Raw genomic sequence first — 22,851 nt, 5'->3', positions numbered from 1 at the left:
TCACTCCACTATATGCCACTCCACTATACACTACTCCTCTATATGCTATTTCACTCTATGCCATCCCACTGTATGCCACTCTACTCTATGTTATTTCACTGTATGCCACTGCACTGTACAAAAATCTACTGATGTTACTCCACTGTATGCCACTGTAGTGTATGCTTGCCTACTGTACAGCACTCAAATTTATGTCACTTCACTCTAACCTATACCACTCTAGGCCACTCGACTCTTTTACATTCCACTGTACGGTATTCCTCTGTATGCTATTCCACTCTATGCTAATCCAGTTTTGATAATTCACTCTATGCCACTAAAGTGCACTATAACTCCACTTCACGCCCCTCCACTGTACGCCACCCTTCTCCATTCTATATAACTCCACTCTATAAAGGTCTAATACTTCTATGACACTCTACAACACTATACTACACTCTATCCCCGTACACTCTACTGTCCAACTCTATACTCCACTCAATGCCTGCACACTCCATTATATTCCACTACACAACACTTTTCTAAACTCTACAACACAGCACTCCACTCTACTGTACGGGAACCCACTCCAGTTTATAACAGTTTACTACTTATGCAACACCTCTATATCCCACGCCACTCTGCTCTTAGACACACCATTGCATTCTATTATTTCTATTATACTTTACTTCACACTACATTGCTCCACTCAACTCCACTGTACAAGACTCACTCTACCCTACTATACAACCATTCACTCTAGTCAGCTTCACTGTGTGACACACTATGGTACTCCTGTGCATCTCTAATCTATACCTTTCTTCTGCACTGTATGCCAGTCTTGGATGCTTTACTCCAGTCTGTACCCCAGCACTCCACTGTACAACCTTGTAGTATACTGTATGTCACTGTACAACACACTACTTCACTCTATGCAGCTATGCAACACTTTAGGTGACTACACCACAAAATACACAACTCTGTGTATGCAACAGCACCCCACTATACTCTACTTTACTTTATGACACAGTCCTCCATTCTACGCCAATCAACTCTACACCACTTTGTATCATTGTACTCTATAACACTGTATGCCAATCAACTCTAACACATTCCACGACACTGTACTATACTGTACACCACTCCACTCTACTTACCTCTACTGGACTATATGCCACTCTACTCTACTGTCATCTACAACACCTTCCAAATCTGTATGAGATGCCACTTCACTCTACAGTACAACATAGAGCTTATGACACTTTACTTGGCTGTATGCTATACCTGTCATACAGTTCCTACTAATCAAGTAAGACTGTGCTGTTGGACAACATATGCGTCACAATATGGGAACTTACTCCATCCATATCATCCGAATATGTTGGCCCAATTGCTGGCTAGCTAACAGTGTGCCATCTGTAACCCTAGAATTGACAGGGTACCAGGTGCTGTCTGCAATCTTAGAACATGACCACACTGACTCCCCAAAGGACATTGTGGAAACAGATGGACCCTTTTATGGTTACCTTAGGCATGCTCAGACACAAGAATATGCGAATTGGCATTTCAAACATTTATTGAAGCAGTGGGATTCTTGTGTAAGATACACGACCTGCAGTTATTAGTTGAAGGAATCAAAGCATTGCTACCAGCATCACAAGAATAGTGAAAAGTTGAATAATTCAACCATTACAACACTGGAGTCATTATATGCACAAATGAATATATCTCATAATGAGAACTTCACGTATCCTAACTGTTTTCTAGGGAGCATAATAAGAAGTGCATTTTGCCAGATATTTTGTAACAGACTAACTTCCATTTGGCTGTATGAGTTATGTATCAGGAAGACCTGGTGTGGAACAAGTCTCCATTCTTTGAAGGATGGTGACATAAATCGACAAGACAGCAAATCAGCCATGAGTAAACATTCAGGATAATCCATAGAAGTGCTCCACTGATAAGCTAAAGTAAAAACTAGCCTCACTCACACTGTGTCTGAGTTCCTTAGCTATTCATTGCTTTTATTTCCGACTCTGAGCTGTCTACGAATGAAGAAAAACAATATGCAGGGCCAGCATGCTCACTCTACTTTATCTATGAACATAATGTACAGTATCATGATAAAATGCTTAGAAAGCAATGTGCTTGCAAGCAGAACACTTTCTGAGTACTTTATCATGTACGTGCGAAGTATGTTAAGTCAAATTTAAATATGAACATGTAAAATGGAAGTTTATGTGCACAGACCCTGTTAAACCTCACTGCACCCACTACTAGCCGGTAAGGGAACTTATGCTACAACCTAAAGTTAAAAGCACACAAATAAAATATTATTTAATATGCATACAATTCTAAAACCCATAAAATGTTAAAAATATACTTTGAAAATAAAGCAAAATGAAAGCCAATATCTAATTTAAAAGCACACATAAGAGCACAAAAGTGATTTAGAAAATAATTAATGCCGAATTCAAATTTTGATATCCGAGGAATGTGTTATATGTTTGAATAGACAGTATTAACCATAATGTATTCAGCTTTCGCAAATAATGTTTCCGTTGTGGGCAGAACCTCATTTTCCAAACCCAATCAGCAACCGCCTATGGTGTGTCTATCTGTAGTGTAGCCTGAGAGGAGGAGCCAGGATCTTAAAATCGAGGAGCCGGAGCATCCAAGGAAGGCTCATAATATGCATTGTGAAGCAACAAATGGGAATCACATAGGACAACACAGAAAATGAATCCTTACTTGATGTATCAGCAGTTCCATATTCATAGCAAGTAAGTAAGTAATACATTTATTGTATATAGTTAATTAAAACCTTTACAATTTTTTGAGCCGACATCTTCCAATTGACATATAAAACAATAAAAAATACATAGGCGTATTATACAGGCATGTTAAAAAAAAATCTATCTTTGAATTCTAAACTATTATTTGCGCCTCATCATTTTATTTTTTTAAAAAAAATGTTGTTGCCATATGCTATTTTTCAATTTTCTGTATTAAGAAACTGACTTTCTGCAAAAATCTGGAGGCCCTGCATGCTACCTGTAGCATGTTGCTATTCAATGCTAGCATGACTGCTGGCCGACATGATCTAATTTGGTATCTACGGAATGCATATAATTAATAAAAACGTCTCAAATTATTCAGCGAAGGAAAATACACAATAAATGAGTCAGAGTTTCTTCTGCTTGACCGCATAGTCTGCAGAGTGATGTTGGCCATGTTTGTTTCCATGCTGGAACCTGATCCTTTGAAATGAAAGCACCCATCCGAATTCGGAGTAGCAGTTGTTGGGTAGCTGTTGTAATGTGATTGACTAGATATAGTTGAGGGGTACATTTCTCATATGAAGCTAATACCGTCCAGCCATGGTTTTTCTTTGCTAACGCGGCTTTATCTGTAATTCAGGCTATTTGTTTTGCCGCATTATTTGCTATTTTTTTTAAAATTGCAAAGGTGTGATTGGTGTTCCATGCTTCTTTCATTTTGAGATATATCAATGCTTCTTCTAGAGCTGTTTTCCAGGTGTTATTTCCTTTAGTTTTGTTCTTTATTTCACGCCAACAGTACCCCATCAACGAATCCTCTTGTGCTGCTTTTAATTTCCAGCACATTTTTAATATTGCTGCTTGTCTTACTGGGTGCTGATTTTGGAACCCAAATTCCAGGCGTACTTGTGCTTGTGATTCAAACTTTGGGATCTGAAAAATATATTTGAATAACTCTGACTGTTGAAGATTGAAGAAATTTGCGTCTTGACCTCTAAATAATTCCGAGGCGTAAGTGAGGGTAGGGAGAAATTTGGCTGTTATTACTTTTAGCAAATATAGGTTGGATGGACATTTCAATTTTGTTTTTAATAAATTTAGAGCGAAACATAGTTTGTTGGCCTGGACTTTTCTGTACAATAAATGGTCTTTTAAAGTCAACCTTGAGTTTACCACTACTCCTAAGTACTTGTATGTGGCGCTTTGCTCTATGATGTGACCTGCCACATGCCATTTGAATTTTGCCTCCCTGAACGTGATGCGAAAGAGATGACCTTCGTTTTTTTGTAATTGATGAGCAAGCCAAGCTCCCTGGTGTATTCGTGCAACCTTGTGATGGAACGCTGTAGGCCCATTGGGGTCTGGCTGCATAAAACGATGTCATCTGCGTACTGCATGCTGCTTATTTTGCGGTGTGCTAGCTTTGGGGGATCACTCTGAATTTCCGATATACTCTTCTCCAGATCTGCTATGAAAATGTTAAAAAGAGTGGGCACCAGTACACATCCCTGCTTTAGGCCAATATGGGTTGGGATTTTTGCTGTTGTTCTTTCACCATTCCCTAATTTTATCTTGACCCATGTCGATGTATATAGGTTGATAATGGCATGTAATAGCTTTGATGGAATGCCCCAGTTTGCCATCTTTTGCCATAGGATCTCCCTGGGTACTGTGTCGAATGCTGATTTTAAATCAACGAAACAGGTGTACAATTTTGTAGATTTATCCATTGCTTTTTTTACCAGAAGTTTTAAGGTGAACAGATTGCACAACGTGTTTGTTCTCGGCCTGAAACCAGTCTGTGTGATTGGGAGGATCTTTTTCTTGGAGACCCATTATTCCAGTGCTATCAGGAGGTTTGATGCGTATATTTTAGCGTCTACATCTATGAGAGCGATCAACCTATAGTTCGCCAGGTCTGATCTGTCTCCTGCCTTAAAAATTGGATGCAAGATGCTCCCTCTCCAAGATGATGCTATATTTCCTGTTTGAAAAGCATGATTGAACAATGGGGAGAGGTATTCTGCCCAAAACAATTGGTTGTGTTTAAAGAGCCCGTTTGGCAGGCCGTTAGGGCCAGGAGCGCCAGTAGACCTCAGTTTTTTATAACCATTTTGTACTTGATGTGGTCTGATCCAATTTTCACCAAAGTTTTGTTTAGGATCTTCCCCTTTATGTTGGTGATGACTGATGAGTAGAGTTAACTGATTTCGGTACTTGATGGTTGCAATTGTTCCCTTGATTTTGCTCTAAGTGATGTATCCAGTCTGCCTCTAATATATTTGCCGTGTGTTTGTGGAAGGCTCCGTTTGCTATTTTATTAATTTCAGCCCAAAATTTCCTATTGTTATTTAATTTGCTTGTTTCCAGTAATTTTTGCCAAATTTCTGTTTGTTTATTTTTCTTTGCTATCCAAACCTCTTTTTTATATTTTTGCCTTAGTTTGTAGATGTGTTGCTGTTGTTCTTTTACCATGATCTGATCTATTCCTTGAATCTTTCTAATATCCTGATTTAAAATCCTCTTTTTACTCGCTATCGAGTCAAGATGTACCGGGAATGCTGTCGTTGGGTTTCTTCTATTACTTTTATTTAGGGCACCAAATTTATCTGTTAAGCTTATAATCGTCTTTTCCCAATTAACCCGAAGGTCTACCGGGCTTTTGTCTACACCTGTTTCCTTGACCTTTTTTACATAGGTCATAATTTCTTCAACATTCTTTCCGTTCCATGCGAGTCATTTTAGGTTATAAGGGCTGGGAAATTTCATCAGATCGTTGGTAGCTGGTGCCCTTACATATTGAATGGTAAGAACAATTGATTGCAGACTATGATCGCTCTCCAATTTATGTATTATTTGTTAGCTGGCGATCCTTTGGAGTACTTCCAAGTCCACTATGGTGTAATCTAGGACTGATTGGGTCTGTTTAGCTGTTCTTGTCATAGCTGCGGGCTGGTCTTGTGAGAAGCGACCATTCAATATGATTATGCCGATTTCAGCAAAATTTAAGGCGCACTGCTGGCCTTGTCTATCCTTTTTTCGGAAATGTGTTATCAATGGTGGAATTATTTTTCCTTTCAGTTTGTTTTGTTGAAAGTTGAGTGTGTGGTCTACTTGCAATAGGAACATATTAAAGTCGCCTGATACTACCAATCCCGCCTGTGGAAAGGAGGATTGCAAAGTTTTAACCAATGCTTTGAGAATCGCGATTTTCTCTGGTCTCTTCTTAGAATCTGGGTGAATGTAGGTATTGCAAATTAACAAAGACCGTATATCTGGGGAATCCTGCGATCCTCGACTGGGGGCTGGTGGTAGTTCGATTTTGATACACTGAATCCATGTCTGTCCTGAACCAATTGGAGCATACGTCCACGGTATGCTAGTATTCAGGTAGATGGATAATCCACCAGCTGCCCTGCCAAGTGAACCTCTTTTGATGGCATGTTGTTGGAATTCTTTGAAGCCGTTTATCTGAACCGATGTTGTTGACCATGTCTCTTGGAGTAATAAAATATCAAATTGTTTTAGGAATGCTGTTAAATCTGCATCCTCTGTTTTGCTGCCGAGTCCGTTTATGTTCCACGAGCCCACTTTCAAATTACATTTTCATGCTTCATTGGAACTTGATGTTAAAGGTAGCACTTTCCGAATCGGATTGGTTGCTCTGGGTAGACCTTGATGGATGATACGTAAGTTGGTCCATCCCTCCTTAGTGCTGGTAGTACGACCAACCGCCCATCGAAGTAGGCCACTATTGGATTGTGCTTTTGACTCTGCCATCGGGCATAACAGTCCTGGGTATCTTTTAGGTTCAGTTAATCTGATTTCAATTCCCCATTTGGCAAACTCTTCTCTATGCTGCCAGAATTCTTTGGCGTTCTTTGGATCACTCCAAGTTACCACTGTCTTATCTCTACCTTTTACATTTGATAGTGGTTTGAATTGAATACTTTCTATGTGATTTGTGTTCAAATGCTTTAGTGTTTCAATTGAATTAACGAGTTTTAAAATGGCACTCCAATTAAGAATGTCATGATTTCCTCTGGAACTATAGTGCGGAATGATTTCAAGTGTTTTTAGGCTTACTGGATAGATGAGTTCTTTGTTTTCTTTGGAGTTCGAAAAGTTGTTTTGGGCGCTTATTTTTAATTTGTTTTCCTGAACATATTGATTATTAGCCTTATCCTGTGCCTTTGCCTCGACTCCAAATGACGGACTATGAACTCTTAGCATCCCTGGCCCTTGTGGGCTAGTTCTCAGTTCATACGCTTTGGCCATAGGATTTAATTTTTGACCCTTTGTAATTTTTGAAAACTAATGAACTATACTTTTTTGTCCTGCTTGAATCTTTTGTTTTGATAGGCCATCTGCAAGTTGTTTATTTATGTTGCCTTGGATAGACTGAGGTTCTTTTAGACTACTTGACTGTGCTGTTGGTAAGGCTGTTAAAGGCGTCTTGGATCTATAAAGATCGCGATTTTGACTAACTTCCCCGAGTTCTTCCTGAGCCCTTTTACTTGACTCTATTCCCTTTGTCCCTTTTGCTGATGTTGAACCGGGCAAATTTATATGCTGGTAGTTTTCTAGTGATGATTCTTGGGCCTGATGCTGGGTAAAAGATGCTGTTACTTTTTTACTTTGTTGCTTGTTATGTCTAGCTTTTCTCAATCTCTTGCGTTCACGTTTAGTTAAAGAATTATGACTTTTTTGTTGCACATTTGATTGTCGCCCTGTTTCTTCAGATAATTGATCGTCATTTGTATGTGGTTCTTTATGAATATTTTGCAATGGTGGGCCATAGAATGTTTCTAGCAGAGTTTCTGGTGTAAGATTTTTTGATGTAAAGTATTTTGATGTGCCATCCATTGTGTCCACACTTGTTTCCTCGTTAACTGAAGTGTCAAAGCTGGCAAAGTGCGTTGAATTTTCTAAGATGTTTTCTGTATAGGTGCTTGGCATGCTGTTCTGATAGACCGTTGTTTTGTTTTTTACTTCTGCCAGAATGTCTGTTAGAATTGCCGGTGGGGCTTTTAGTTGGTTCATTGTCCCAGAGCATTGGCATTCGTGGTACGTTGTATGTGGGTCTTTCTGCACCCATTCAATAAGTGAGTTTAGAGCTTGTATTTTTCTGTCTATACCAACCACATGTGATGCCAAGATTTGGAGGAGATCTATTTGTAACTCTAGTTTTTCAGAGTGTTGCAGTAGGTCTGAGAATATAGTTTCCATGAGACTTATAAAAGGCGTCCACAGTAGTGCCTGTGATGGTAGGAAGTGGTCTGGTTGGTTTACACCTACTTGTTGACTTGGCCAGGCATCCTCTACTGGTTTGTTCCAGATGTTATCATGTAGGTCTCCTCCCATGCTAACACCTGGTTCAGATTTTGGTAGTTTGTCACTTTTTGTTTGGGAATAGGGACCTTTCACTGGTAAAACTGTAATTGGTGAAAGAATGGTGTTATAGGTGTGAGGGGGCCCTATCGGACCATTTAATTGGATTTCATTTGGCTCGTAACACGTTATTGAACTGATTAAACAGTCATGTGCTTCCTGTATTTCTGGAACTGAATCAGATTTTGTTATTTGCACTTCCTGAGATAGCTCCTGAATGATTGTTGGGCACTTCTGTTGCTGCTGTGTTGCTAGGTTTGCGAGGACATTTTTTGGCTCCCCCCCTTGCTTGATATGGTTTTGTTTTTATATCAGTCGATTCCACGTATGTTGTGCCCGTACTTACAAGGGGCAGCCAGCCACCCCCACAATCAAGTCCCTGAGCACAACGGAGTGATCCAAGACTTGTTGATCTTTGCTTGTTTTTTTTCCTTGGTGTTTTTTTCTTTAATACCTCTAAAGGAATTTTGCAAGGAGTTATTTGGCCGTTTTTAGCTACTTCATTTGTATTTATTTGAGCTGTCACTGTCACTGTTGTCTTATTGTTGATTGCTTTGGGGCTTTTGAGGATTTTCCGGGGGCTTTGGCTGTTCTCTAAAGAAGTATTGAAATATGATGAAATATTAGACTGTGGCTGTAGTAAATTGGACATGGAGCCAACTGATTTGGACATTCTTTTTTTTTAAAGACCTGTGTACTGATAACGGTTTTTGTTTTCTGAATTCGTGACATAGGTGAAATTAAGAAGTCTGTTATCTTTAAGTTTGTATGGCCTGGTGTTTTCAAGTGGGTCTTCACGAAATGAGAGGGGGGATGAGTATTTTTCTCCTGGTCTTTGTCTTCATCTATGCGGTCACTAGCGCCTGCGCTCGACTTGCCGCTATGATGATTGTTTCTTTTTTTTAATTTTGTTTTGGTCTCTGTTCTGTCTCTGTCTCTCCCTGACCTCATTGTCACTCTCGAGGAAACTATCACTCTCCTTGAGTTCCTTGAGTTCCTGGCACTCCTGCAGGTCTGAAAGCTGACTTCTGGGGCCCCTCCTGCTGGACTGAGGGGTGAGGGGTGAGGTGAGGTGAATAGCTCTCTCTAAATTGCCTACTCGCTCTCGGCTCTCTCCGCGACCACAACCGCGGTGCCCGGCGAGCAAGGAAGGTTCTTCGCCGCTTTCACTGCCACCGCCGGTTTCTCGTGTTTCCCGCTGCGGCAGCTCCCGAGATTCACCAACCGATGTGGATGAAGACAATGCCAAAACCCGGACTGGCTCGGCGTTTCACTTGCGCTTTGATTTAATTTTTTATTTTTTACTTTCCTCTTTCCGGCAGCATGGCTGGAGAGCAGCTGGGGGGCAGGATTGAGGGGGCAAGCAGGGAAAGCGGGAGACACGCCGGTCACCGGCCGCACCTGGTCTTGGTAAGGCCGTTCACACTCGCTGCGGCTTTCCACTTCCCGCTTGCCGCTAGATTTCTGCCACGATGGTACTTGCCTGTTGCGGGGGCTTGCTCCTGATGGTGGCCCTGGGACAATTCTGAGCCACCTAAAGCTGCTGGGGGCGTTGCCGCTGCCGCACTGGTGTGCCACGGAGTCCTCCGTGGGACGAGGCAGAATCAGAATCCGCGCACTGTGCAGGGCCTCCGTGCGGGGGGCTGAGACCCGAGGCCAACACCCGTCCCCAGCCACACTCCCGCCTCACCTCCACTGCGCTTTTCCGTGAGTCGATGGGTCAATGAAGTGCCCCCGCTGTGTGTGAGAGACGGGGGGCCGTAAGCTGGGAGCAGGGGCTCAAGACTGGAATCACCGGGAGCGGCAGGCGGCCGGCGTCCTCCTCGCGTCTCCCTCGCGCGCCGACACGATCAGCGCAAAAACACGGAACTGGAACTGGAACGATTCTGAGCATCCATATATTCATATATTGAACTGGGTGCATTCCAAGGTATATATCCATAGCACACTCAAAAGTGCACAAGAGGCAGTGGAACAAAGGCTGAACACAATGTAACCACATAGGTTAAAAGGACAAACACCCGTTGTCATTCATTTCTCAAAGTATGGATGCGTCATAGCACTGCATCATACACTCACAACATAGTAGCACGTGTGACAGCTCCATAACGTTTTGGCTGTGAAGTGGAACATCCATTGCAGAGCAGAAAAAATAGGATAAAAATCCTGACAAAAAGTAACAGCGGTGTACTGCCAAAGATGCTAGAAACCAGGGAGTGTATGATATGGAATCACTCTGAAGACAGTCTAAAACGTGCTGACTAGGTAAGACCCAACCACTTTCAAAAGTGCACTACTCCCACAGTATTAGATGCATTATATATGTGGTGCACAAGTTTTCCGAAATGTTGAGGGAGGTTAGAGTGTAGTAGCAAGTGTTTTTTGGAGGAAGACATTGATTCTTAGAGATCAAACATCTTTCTAGCAGATGGTAAATATACCTCCTTCAGAAACGATAAGGCTTTCTGTCTGCTCAAGTTATCAAAGTTCACATTAAAAAAGCTAATTAAGGCCAAACTGTCACATCTTGGACAGTATGAGTGGGTGGAAATAACACATTATTAAAGCAAGTCACGACCCTGGAAATCATTACCACATAAGTTACTTCCGGTTTAATACCACAGCAACCTTGGTCATAACATCTATTTGAAAATAACGTGAATTCAGGCTTTACGGGAGGAAAGATGGCGTCTGAGTAGAGTCGCGTCCACACAGCTCCGCTGGTCAGACCTGCAAAAGCTGAAGAAAACCCATGACCTGCCCGCCTAGATGCCGTGAAACGCAGATAAAAGATTAATAAATGGAACAGCTCCATTACCTCCAATTTGTGGTGACTTTTGCCATCCGGAACGAGTGGGATGAACACCGGGTGGCGCTGAAACAATCTCCTGCCTCCTGATCGGCAACGGCTCTCTCTGATCCAGAATCACTGACGCTCTCTGCCTTGCGGCGGGATTCATCTGTGACACGAATCCTGAAGTGGATTCTCTCGACAATCTGCAGAACCCTGCTGACAGCGAGGGAAGAGCTCTGGCAGCGCAGGAGAGGTAAAGGCAACCGGGCGGCAGTCTGCACTAGGAGGACACATTGTTGCAAAGAATGAGCAGCCCGGCAAGCAAGGATGGCAGGTAGGGGGGGACAAAACCTTTGAAAGGGAGAAATATGCAGCTGTCCACACCCGCAACTGATGAATCCCTGCAGCCCAGTTCCATGACTGTGGAAAATCGGCAAAGGCGCCTTGATTCTCGAGGCGCTAAGAATAAGAACAAGGAGCAGCTCGAAAAAGGCGAAATTATTGACAAGACTGAAAGAACAAATGTGCAAAAAGAAATTGCAACTGAAAAACCCTTAAGATGTAGACAACAGTCAAGGCACACCCAAGGGTCAACCACTCATATCTAATATGTTTGGCCCGAGTTAGGGAAAAACACACATGCACCAGATGGCTGGAACAGCTGCTGAAGGGGGCCAAAACAAGCATACTAAGGTTATCAGTGCTGATGCCCCCGTAGATGTATTGGAGGTGGCAGATGCCCCTATTTTACAGTCAACACCACCCCCTAACTCCGAATTTGCTGCTGAAGTGACCAGACCTCATAGCTCCGCTTCTTGTTCCCAAGATCACCTACAAAGACTCAATGCTAGCACCATAGGAAAATTAGGAGCAATCAGCAAAGATACCGCCCCCTTTAAGCTCAAAGAACCTGAAAAGATCCATCGCCCTCCACCTAAACCGCCTGACAATATGGAACAATTTTACTCATTAACAGAAGAATCTGAACTTTCAGACGTAAGTGTATCTGACTTCAGCGAGGGTGAGGGGCATAAAAGGAACAGAAGCATGGATGCAGAACTTTCCCTGAAACTCAACGCTCAGAAAAAATCTCAGAAGAAAAGGGGTAATCGCCACAAGAGAGGTGAGACCTCTGATAGAGGAAGCGGCACAGACCTCAGATGGGACTACTCCGCCTCACAATTATCAACTTTAATAGACCCAACTGTATGCTCAGGGGGCAATCGCACTATCACAGGCAACAAAGAGGAAGAAAACTTTGGAGCTAAAGACGAGTCAGCCCTGGCAGTAGTGCTACAGTCCATTCACAGTTTCCAAGAGGAGGTCAAATTAGACAACAGAAGATCGTGCCTCGCTATGCAAAAATTACAAGGCACTGGAAGGAAGGTAGGCAGAATGTGTGTCGAAATTGCGGACAGAATGACCTCAGTAGAAACACGAACCAAAAATCTTGAGAAGCATTTTGGCATCTTGAAGACACAAGTAGATGAACATGATGGTATAGTTAAAGACTTAATCGTGAAAGTTGAGAAGCAGGAGAATAGACTATAGCGCAATAACCTACGCGTGCTTGGCATTCTGGAGGGAGTCGAAGGGAATGACCCCATGACTTTTATGAACACGCTCCTTAAGAGAACCTTCCCAGATCTACACACATGGGACTGGGATGGGGGAAACAGCATGCACATCGGTTTCCACTAACACTGTCTAAGGGCCCTTCGTCCAATCCTCAATACCCACGAGCAATGCTCCTATACTTTGAAAATGTTCTCCTTTGCCAAATACTCTATGATCTGGCTAGGCCAACATCAATGAAAGAATTTAATGGCATCACCTTCTTTACAAGGCCCGACTACTCACATGCCACTGTTGAGCGCAGATGGAGATTGAGACAGCTGTTCACGCCGTTTCAACTACTTGGTGCCACTGTTTATCTACAGAACCCAGCCCGGCTAAAGGTCGTGTTTAAGGGACCCACGGGAAGCTTTAATTCTGAAATCCAGGCCCAAGCATACTTGCAAGAGATCACGGGTCAAAAATGAGACTAAAACTAGGGCCTGAAAACTCAAAAAACGGTGTCTTAATATGGACTTTAGAATCCCTGGCTTATGTCAACCTTTTCTTTACCGTTTTCTCTCTTCCCTATAGACACAGGCGTGCCTCATCAAAAAAAAATTCAAACTAGCTTGAACGGGATTTGTCCATTAGCAATGGCAGAGAAAAAAGTCCACACGTAAGAAGAATCTAGATAATTGGGTTTTCTTCTCTGTTATCCTTTTTCATAATTGAGGGGGTCAGACCGGTGTAGTAAGCATGTTCACAGCTGATCATTTGCCCTCACCATGGCTCATGCAGAGCCAGGTAAGCTCAGCGATAGGTGGTGGGAGGCTTGAGGGTGAGAACGGGGTGGGGGACAGGGTCACGGGGGGAATGGGTTAGCATAATGGGATCTAGATTTATGGGTTTTTGCTTGTTTTTTTTTCTTTTAGGCCGAATGACTTACCCACCCTAAATGAGTAAACTGCGCATAGCCACAATTAACATTTGCGACCTAAATGATATAAAAAAAAGGTGAAACACCGCAGCGGGGCTCCGCTTACTGAAGGCCAATGTTATCTGTATACAGGAAACGCATATTGAAATACCTCAGATACATCTACTAGAAACACGTGGGTAAACTCTTGTGGGAGCCACAACACAAAATTCACAGACACGTGGGGTAGCAATTTTAACTTCTAATCACTCTCTACAGTTCACGCAAATGTCAGTGGATCAGCATGGGAGGTGGGTAATCACTGAATGCCATAGAAATAATGGAGATCTACTCACTATATGCACGATTTATGGAAGTACCCAGCAGTATTTCACTGTTTAAATAATGAATTACCTGCATGCACTTTTCCCATAATTATGAGTTGAGATTTTAAATTAAATCTGCCTGCCGACCATAATATAAGCCGGGATGATGACTGGATATATATTGTCTGGAAACCAAGGGTATATAGAGCACTGAAGACACTATGCCACAAACAGGCTCTCTCAGATCTGTGGAACTGGCAGAATACCTCATATCCCGGGTACACATATTTTTCTTACCGGCACAATAAGCATGCAAGATTAGATTTTATACTAGTTTCTCACACTCTTCTTCATAATAGCTCAATTGAGAAAGTGCCACGTATACTGGACAATCATAACCCCCTTATATTAGAGCTTCAAGGGAAAGTGTCAAAAAGAGGTGGGCGTGAATTATTGGAGTTTTGAAAGAACTCTTTTCACTAATGAAGAATATTGTGAACATATGAGGATTTGGATTCCCAATTCCTCAAGGTGAATATAGGGAGTGTAGGGATTGAAGTGGTGTGGGATACATTGAAAGCAGGAATACGTGGTGAGACACTTAGCTTTTCACTATCCCTGAATAAAAAACGCTCATTGTTAAATGATTTGCAAGCCAGATTGGCTGCTGCCGAAGAAGAACTGATCACTGTGCTTCAGGATGGGGGTGACTCCGCGGAAGCATTGGCAAAAATGATGGTAGTCAAATCAGCAATAATGGAGACATTAGCAAAAAGGGCCGCAGATAGACTGGCAGCATGAAGGCAGTGAGCAGGTTGGACACCACCTCGCAACTGGAGCTCACCAAAAAGCCACTAAAAATACAATAGCAGAAATTACCGATCCTGTACGAGGGAGAACCACAGACCCAGAGAGAATTTGTAATGTGTTTTACACTTCCGACCTAAATGTGTACTATGAGGCTACACCAGGCCATTTTAGAGATGTTAATGCATATCTTAATCAGATTCCAACGGAACAATTTTCCCAGGAGGAGCAGCAACAACTGGGGGAACAGCCCCAATGGATCGATATACTGCTATGTATTAACAGCCTCCCAAGCGGTAAGGCCACTGGCCCAGACAACATCCCTTTAGAATTCTACAAAAAATTCTCGACTCAACTGAAAGATTGTATGTTGCAATTAATTATTAATGTATTTAAGGGGGAAGACCGCCTGACTCCTGGACGCAGGCCAAAATTATAGTCTTTCTCAAAAAACATAAAACATCATTGGAACCTGGCTCCAATCGCCCCATAACCCTGATGAATTCCGATAATAGGATCTATTCAAAAGTCCTCACCACACACTTAACCTTTGTAATTCACAAGGTAGTATCTATACGACAACATGGATTCATACCAGGGCGTGGGACGACAGACCATAGTAGAAGGGTCATTTCACTCTTTGATGCTGTGAGCATATCTCAGGACCCAATGGCATTAATTCAGCTGGATGCAGAAAACGTCTTTGACAGGGTCTCCTGGACTTTCTTATGGGAGGCCTTGTCAAGAGTTGGAATAGGTAAGGGACTTCTAAAGGCTTTTAAAATGCTTTATTTTCAGCCTAGAGCAAGACTCTTTCTTAATGGTGCATTAACAGACACTTTTAAAATCACCAGAGGTACCCAACAGGGCTGCCCAAGCTCGCCGTTTCTATTCGCAATTTATATAGATTCATACCTACATCAATTGGATAGGAATAAGGTTATAAGGCCTATCGTCACTAACGGTTGGGAAACCAAAGTCTTGGCATATGCCGACGACATTGCCCTAGTGACTCCAAATCCTGCAATGGCTATAGGCGAGATTGAAGTAGAAGCGTCGGGATTTTGGTCACTCTCGGGATATTCTCTTAATCGCAGCAAAACCCAAATCGTGTGTAATGATAATGCAACATTTAATGACACGAGAGTGGTAGAAAAGGAAACATATCTCGGAGTTGAGATTACTGCTAAAATCGAAAACATTGTGAGTGTTAACATTGATCCCTTAATATTCAAAACAAAACCCGCACTGGAGAGATTACACAATCTACATTCATGGATTATTGGCAGATGTAACAATATTAAAATGCTATTCTTCCCTAAGTTTTTTTTATTTTCTACGGGCAATCCCGCTAGAATTTACCACTAACTGCTTAAAAAAAATAGAAAATGTATTTTCCTGTTTTATCTGAGCATATGAGAAACCCAGAAGGGCATATAAATACTTATCTTTACCAAGAGAAAGGGGAGGACTGGCCTTACCAAACATAAGATTGTACTATTGGGCTACTACTTTATTATCCAATCTAGACCTCATAAGAGAAAAAACAAGGCATAGCATTATTGAGGATGTACCAACCCCAATTGGACTCATTATGGGGGATAGACGCATGGGGTTGGGTTTGGCAATTCTTGAATGACAGCCAGTATAAGAAATTTCACTTCAAAACTCTGCAAGGGGGACACGGCACCATGAGGTCAGTCCGGAAACTGATAGGTCTTGGTCGCCTGAATTACTATACACCACTCTGCAATAACCCCAATTTACCTGAAATTTTGAATGATCCAATTGTTAAAAGGTTGCACGATGCGGGTCTGTCTAAGCTTGGTGATTTTTATTCTCTACAGGCATAGCTTCTTTTGAAAATCTTAAAGAGCAGTAGGAACTAGATCAGAGAGATTTCTTTAAATATTTGCAAATTCTGGATTTTTTTAACTAAGAAGGGTGGTGGTCCAATCGGTTTTACCAACAATAATATAATAGATAATCTAAGAAAGAATAAAACTTTATCTATTGGAGAGGTGTATAACCTTTTCAATGCATTCATGCTAGATTATATGGAGGTTCGAGCACTAAAGTGGAAAGCTGAGAAAACCTCTTCTATCACTCAGCTGAATTAGCACAGAATATATTAATTTCGGCCTGCCTCCAATCTCAATATTATAAAACCTGCTTTTCACTGTATTATACCCCTAAAAAGATCACCAAATGGGCGACGGGGAGAGGAACCTTTTGCCCCAGATGTGCACTATTTCAGGCAGAGCTAAGCCATATCTTTGCCTCCTGTGATGCTCTAAATAACCTAAAACAAGAGATCTCTAACTTTCTCAAGGAGGTACTAGAGGCTGATTGTCTCATTTCTCCAACCTTGATTGTACCAGGGGTTGACCAGGAAATAAAGGGGAAGCGAGGAGAAGAAATTGTGTTTATTGGTATGGCGATACTTCGCTTATGCCTCGTTTCCGCTTGGTTGGATCCTAACCCACCCGGGTTTCACAAGTGGTTGTCTTGCCTATTAGCAAATTACAATTTCGAAAAAGCCATCTATGCAAAAAGGGGATTGCGCTCACAAACTAAAGGATTAAAAATGTGGGCACCATTGACAAGATGGATTGAGAGGAATGGGTAAGCCACAAAACCCAACTCTTATTTTTCTCATTTTTTTTCAAAAAACAAAAAAACAACAGAGGGTAGCCAACTCCCTGTGGGTGGGGTGGGAGGGAAGGTGTGTTCTTTTTGGGTAGTTTAAAATTAAAAAACTGCATAATTATTTTTTCTTTGCATTGTTGTTTTCTCTTATTCGCAACCTTCTGGTGATAATTGAATTGTAATTATGACATATACTTTTGTTAAATTAAGCAGTAATAAAATAAAAAAAATATGAAAATAATGTGAATTCCAGATGAATCAAAGCAGCTGAGACACCCTTCAGATAACATGCTAAATTGGTCACTTTTGCTTTACACACTCCATGAAGTGAGGAAAATAAAATATCATGAGGCCTATGTGTCCCCGTGTGTTCCCCACCACTCATGTGCACATACATGTCACCTATGTATTTCCCCTCCATGGCCTGTCTATCATGATGCTTATGCTATAACGTGGCCTGCCATAATCCAGTCTCCCATGAGAGAAACGACAAATCTGCTCTGAGGCCTACACGTTTTGCATCATGTTTTCCCGCATTTCCATTATTGTGGCTCAGCCAGAGCCGAAAAGAGGTTTCAGACCTCAGAACGCTCTGAAAGCTGTAGCTGCGTATCCTTGGCCTTGCACACTTGGGCCTCAGCCAAAGGGGCCCCGACCGAGGTGCCGAGACAGTATTGAGCACGGTTATCTGCTTACTCCTACCGAAACCACATTCCTGCCTGGAGAAGGAGGGATGAACATGACCTATCTGCAAAGGAGAAAGCCTAGCCTTCCTGTCTCTTTTTGTGCGATTACAAAGCTCACGTCAGTGAAAAGCCCATAGCCCCCATGTAAGACTTCAGCAGTAAACGAAGAAATAAATGCCACATTGGCTCTTGGTGATGGGCAACCTATGTCACGAATCAGTCCCTGCTCCAGACCTAAGATATCAGATAATACAAGATGTGCTGGTCGCCCTGACACTGAAGGCCTCATTTTCAGACTCCAGACTCCCCGGTTGCATAGCAACCTTTTCACACGTCAGTTACACGTCATGCTCGAGTTGAGCACAAGTAAGGCAACGTTCCAGTAAAGTTCCAGCTGATCACGCAACCCCCTCCAGGCATCCACCCACCTATGACACTTACCTATTATCATCAAGTGGACGCCCACCTTCACACCTACTTACACACCCACATGCTCTTATCTCATTCTCTCTTGCTCCGCCTGAAGCATTCCTGCTTATGTATATTATTACAAACATATATATACTGTACTCTGTGAATAAAGTTTGAGAATATCTTTTTGAGAATCCTGGTCCTGATCCCTTGTGGTGATGGAATTATTCTCCCTATAACTCGAGTTATTTGAATAAAGCCCTTTTGAACCTGACACCACAGACTCAGCCTCTTGCTTCATGCATGATCATATTGATATATAGAAATTCCGAACGCGTAATATTTTATTTACGACAGAAGCATGACTTTCGTGCAAACGAAAACATTGGCAAGCAAAGTTTCCCATTCATTTCTACAGAAATACTTCAGTTTCCCCATTCCTCCATCTGAGATTGAAGGTAGGACCTATGACTCAAGTACAAATTGCTCCCCTAATGCCTCATACATGCCTACTGTAAAATATTTCAATCATGATGTGAACTGAAACATAGAATTTGGCAGAGTAATGAATCATTGGATTAACCACTCCGCCTATAGGTGTCTTGGCTACTGTGAAAGGCAGCTTCTCTAGGTGTTCAATGCTTAACAATGTGTAAATTGCATCCTTTTTAGCCATTATTTTTGGTGATTGTATTAAATTCTAAGACAAAAAATAAATCTGGCATGTGGTTTTTCCATGTCAAGCGACCAGACTTCAGAGTCTGCAATGTCCAGCTCAATTGCATATTTGATCTAAGCTAATTTTGTCTATGTTGTAAGAGGGACATGTCACTCTGTATAATTTCCAATGCAGAAGACAATATATTATTCAGAGAATAAGTCCTAGTTGTTAAAGTAGTCATAATGTTATCAACAACAGCCAATGCCTTTTCTGAATGAGTTCAATTTCTTGTATGAGCTCAGCAACTTCCTGCTGTGAAACGTTACAAAGTTTACTATATATGGCATATAGAAAGCATTTCAGACATGACACTCTAGGACCTAACAAGGCAATGTGGAAATCCAAATTGTCAGAAAGGAGAAACAAGTGTTCTTTTACTGACTCTAGAGTGGAATGTTGTAGAAATTACTTGCATAACATTCCCACACTGTATGTTGTAACAATCCCTGAGTTGTGTGTCTGTACATTACGTGGGTCTCGTCTGTTTATTTTGAAACACTTTGTGTTGTTTAAAAAACGTGCATGACAACCATTAGTGTCTAATGGCCACACTAGCCACCCATCTGAACCGGAATGTGAAGGATTGTATGTGTCATTCTGTATCATGTTATTGAGCTTTTCCTCAGTGTAATTTGTAAACTTTTACCAGTTATCAAAATGTGCAAATGCGGGAATATTTGACATGTTCATGTCCTTCATTTTAGCCAAGCCGGGGCATGAAGTTTGTTGTACTTTTTGTTCAGAAAAATCATCTCACTTGGTATCTGACAATCTTTAAACAAAGCTTTATTGCCTTGTACTCGCCACTCTTGTTTCCCACTCACTTTTCAAATCAACAATGTATTTCTAAAATTGATTACCTTGTATAGAGAGTTGGAAAATAAAATGAGCCGAATAAATCAATTTAGAGCTGGTAAGCATATCTATCTACACTGAGGAAGAAGAAAGTTTAAAATAATAACACACTGGATCTATGGAGTTTTTGCAAAGAAAATATGCAAACGTCTGCTTTAATGTTTCTGATCAACCCACTGACTGGTATTGGGCAGTGTTCCCACTGTGTATAAATAAAAACTGCATGTGGTGAACCAGCTCTGTGTAAATAGTGAGATGCATATTGATAACAGAACATTTCCCCATAATGAGTTGTTCCATTATATATATCTTAACTTTCAAATACAGTATAATAATCTAGCCCAGAAAGCATAGAGCGCACAGTATTAATGTTTCTTTTTACATTTTTTGTCCTCATTCAACTCAGGTTAGCCATTCGAGATCGTCCTCTGTTTGTACCCTTATCGTAGATGAGCCACCATACCCAAGGCATAATTTACTTTTTATTTTTATTCTTCTTGTACTACGGCTGTCAAAACCAAGTAATGAAGTACAAAAGATGCAAGTAGGTGTAAACATTAGACAATCCCTAATATCAAACTTTCAAATGGCCTCTCACCCCTTTTGGTCTAACCACTTCAGTATTGGTGCCCAAAACGTATATCTTTTATTTTCCATTTCCATCATATCTATTTAACAGAATGTATCCAATCTGTGATCAGCGATGGGAGGTTACCTATCCATTTCCTACAGATCTCCCTACGGGCCAGGATGATCATGTAAAATAACAACTTCACTACATCCTTGTCCATTTATGCCTGCTTCTCTAGTACCTCAAAAATAACAAGATATAGGCTAACCTGAACTTCTATATCAAGAATGCTAATTAAATCCTTACTACATCCTCCCAGAACTTTTGGACTTCTGAGCATTCCACAAACAAAAGAATGTAGTCTGCTTTTTCTAGGCCATACTTCACACAGCTCACCACATCACATCTCCCTAGCTTCAACAACCTGAGAGGGAGAACCTGAACAGAGAAAAGATGGTTCATTGGTAGGCTCTCAGGAGCTATAAAGAGGGTTAAAAGATACTTGTCATAAGTTGTCCAGTTAGAGCTCTGGCAAGTGTTTTTTCCACAGCTCCTCCAGCATCCTGAAGTCTCTGTCCCCCAAAACGATCATCAGCCAGTACCATCTGGAGACCTCCTTATCTTTTGGTACCCCTGATATAAAATTTCTACCAACTCATTTGGAGCTCCTCTCTGCATGGCTATTGTCTGGAACCAGCTTCTTACTTGGAGGTATTTTAACTTTCAGACTGTATTATCCACCAGTTCACAAACCCCATTCCATGATATCAGCCTACCCTCCTCCACCAGTTGACTCCATGGACAAATGCCTGCCTCTTTTAATGGTGATGCCAGCTTATCCTTGACCCACTCAGGGGTGCCTGGAGAGTCCTAATGGGTGAAAACCTGCTATAATAGGTGAGTTTAGTCGCCTTCTTGGTATGAAACCATAGTTTAGCCATAACTTGTGGTACCTTTAGGCTCACCTTTTTGTAATTTTTTGGGTCTCCAAACATATATATAAAACCAGAATCTTCACCCCGAGTGTCCATCAACATCACTGTAAAAATCCTACCAATTCCTGAACTCTCCGGATCATGTGGGAGCATCCTCCCACTCTTTAACATAAAACCCTAGGCATAATGATGTAAATTAGGCAAAGTCAAGCCCACTTTAAATTTCTTCCTCTACAATTTCTTCCAGGCTATCAATGCACCTTTCGAGGCCCGGATAAAGCTGTATGCCCTAACTTGCTATCTCTATAGCCAATAATTCTTGAAAGGTAGGGGGATTGCATTAAATGCGAAAATTTATTTTGGCAGAATAGACATTTAATTTACTCTCCCCAATATAGATGGGGATAGATAAACCCAGCTCGACATCAAATTGCAAGCCTCTTTCATTTTATTTCTTAACATCCAGTGTAATTCTGATTCCTAAATATCTCGTTTCCTTTTTAACCAGGTTAATTTCTTTCCCATGTTCCAGGCCATAATATGTGTCTTAAGATTGTTGATGGAATATCCTGCTACCTCACCAAACTCCCAGGTCATTCTCCTGCTTATTGGCAATGCAACCTGAAGGTCGGATGTATAGATCATAAGGTCATCTGCATAAAGGGCAATTTTTCTTTCCCAACTATTATATATAAAGGGAGGCATAGCTTTTATCATTACAAATTTTGCTAGCTAACAGCTTGATTTATAGATTAAACAATAGCGGGAATAAGAGGCACCCCTGTCCCAATCCCCTCTTTATTTTAAATGGGGGTTATGATTTCGATTTACTAAAACTTTGGCAAAAGCGGTTTGATACATCAAAGCGAGCGTCCTACAAACGTTTTTCTCCTAAGTTATAGAGCTTTAGCATTGATTGCAAGTAGACCCAATTTTCCCTGTTCAAATGCTTTTGTAGCATCTAAAGTTATTGCACTCAAGGGTACCTTTTTTGTGGTGAACATATTTCGAAATGATGCCTAAGATCCTAATCTTGAAAATGAAAGAGGAAAGCTCCCAGGAGGAGCCGCAAAAGGTGATCCCTAACTTAGAGGTGTTGCCCCTAGGTGGAATTATGGCTGACGATGATCCTTGGACTTTACCAGTTCAAATAAGTATCAAGTTCTTGCTGTGAAAGATCCAGATACCGTTATCTAGATACCATTATCCAGCATTAGCAAGGTTTGCTGGAAACAGGACATTTTCGCGTGGGGAATGAGACCCCTGTTAGTGGAAACCTTTTGTCAAATATACAGCCAATGAAAGGTTTAGCAGGCTCACAACCTCCCAAAACAGAGGCAGCGTTAGGTCATTCAGTTGGGGGATTTGATTAAAGGACCTTAATGTAGAGATCAGAAGTAGATGTGAAATCTTAGAGCTGAACCAAAAGGTGATTCAGATAGCTTGTGACAGTTTAGAAAAAAGATGGATGAC

This window comes from Triturus cristatus, chromosome 1_2 (genome assembly GCF_964204655.1).
Source record: "Triturus cristatus chromosome 1_2, aTriCri1.1, whole genome shotgun sequence".
NCBI classification, from domain to species: domain Eukaryota; kingdom Metazoa; phylum Chordata; class Amphibia; order Caudata; family Salamandridae; genus Triturus; species Triturus cristatus.
This window is presented reverse-complemented; position numbering follows the sequence as displayed.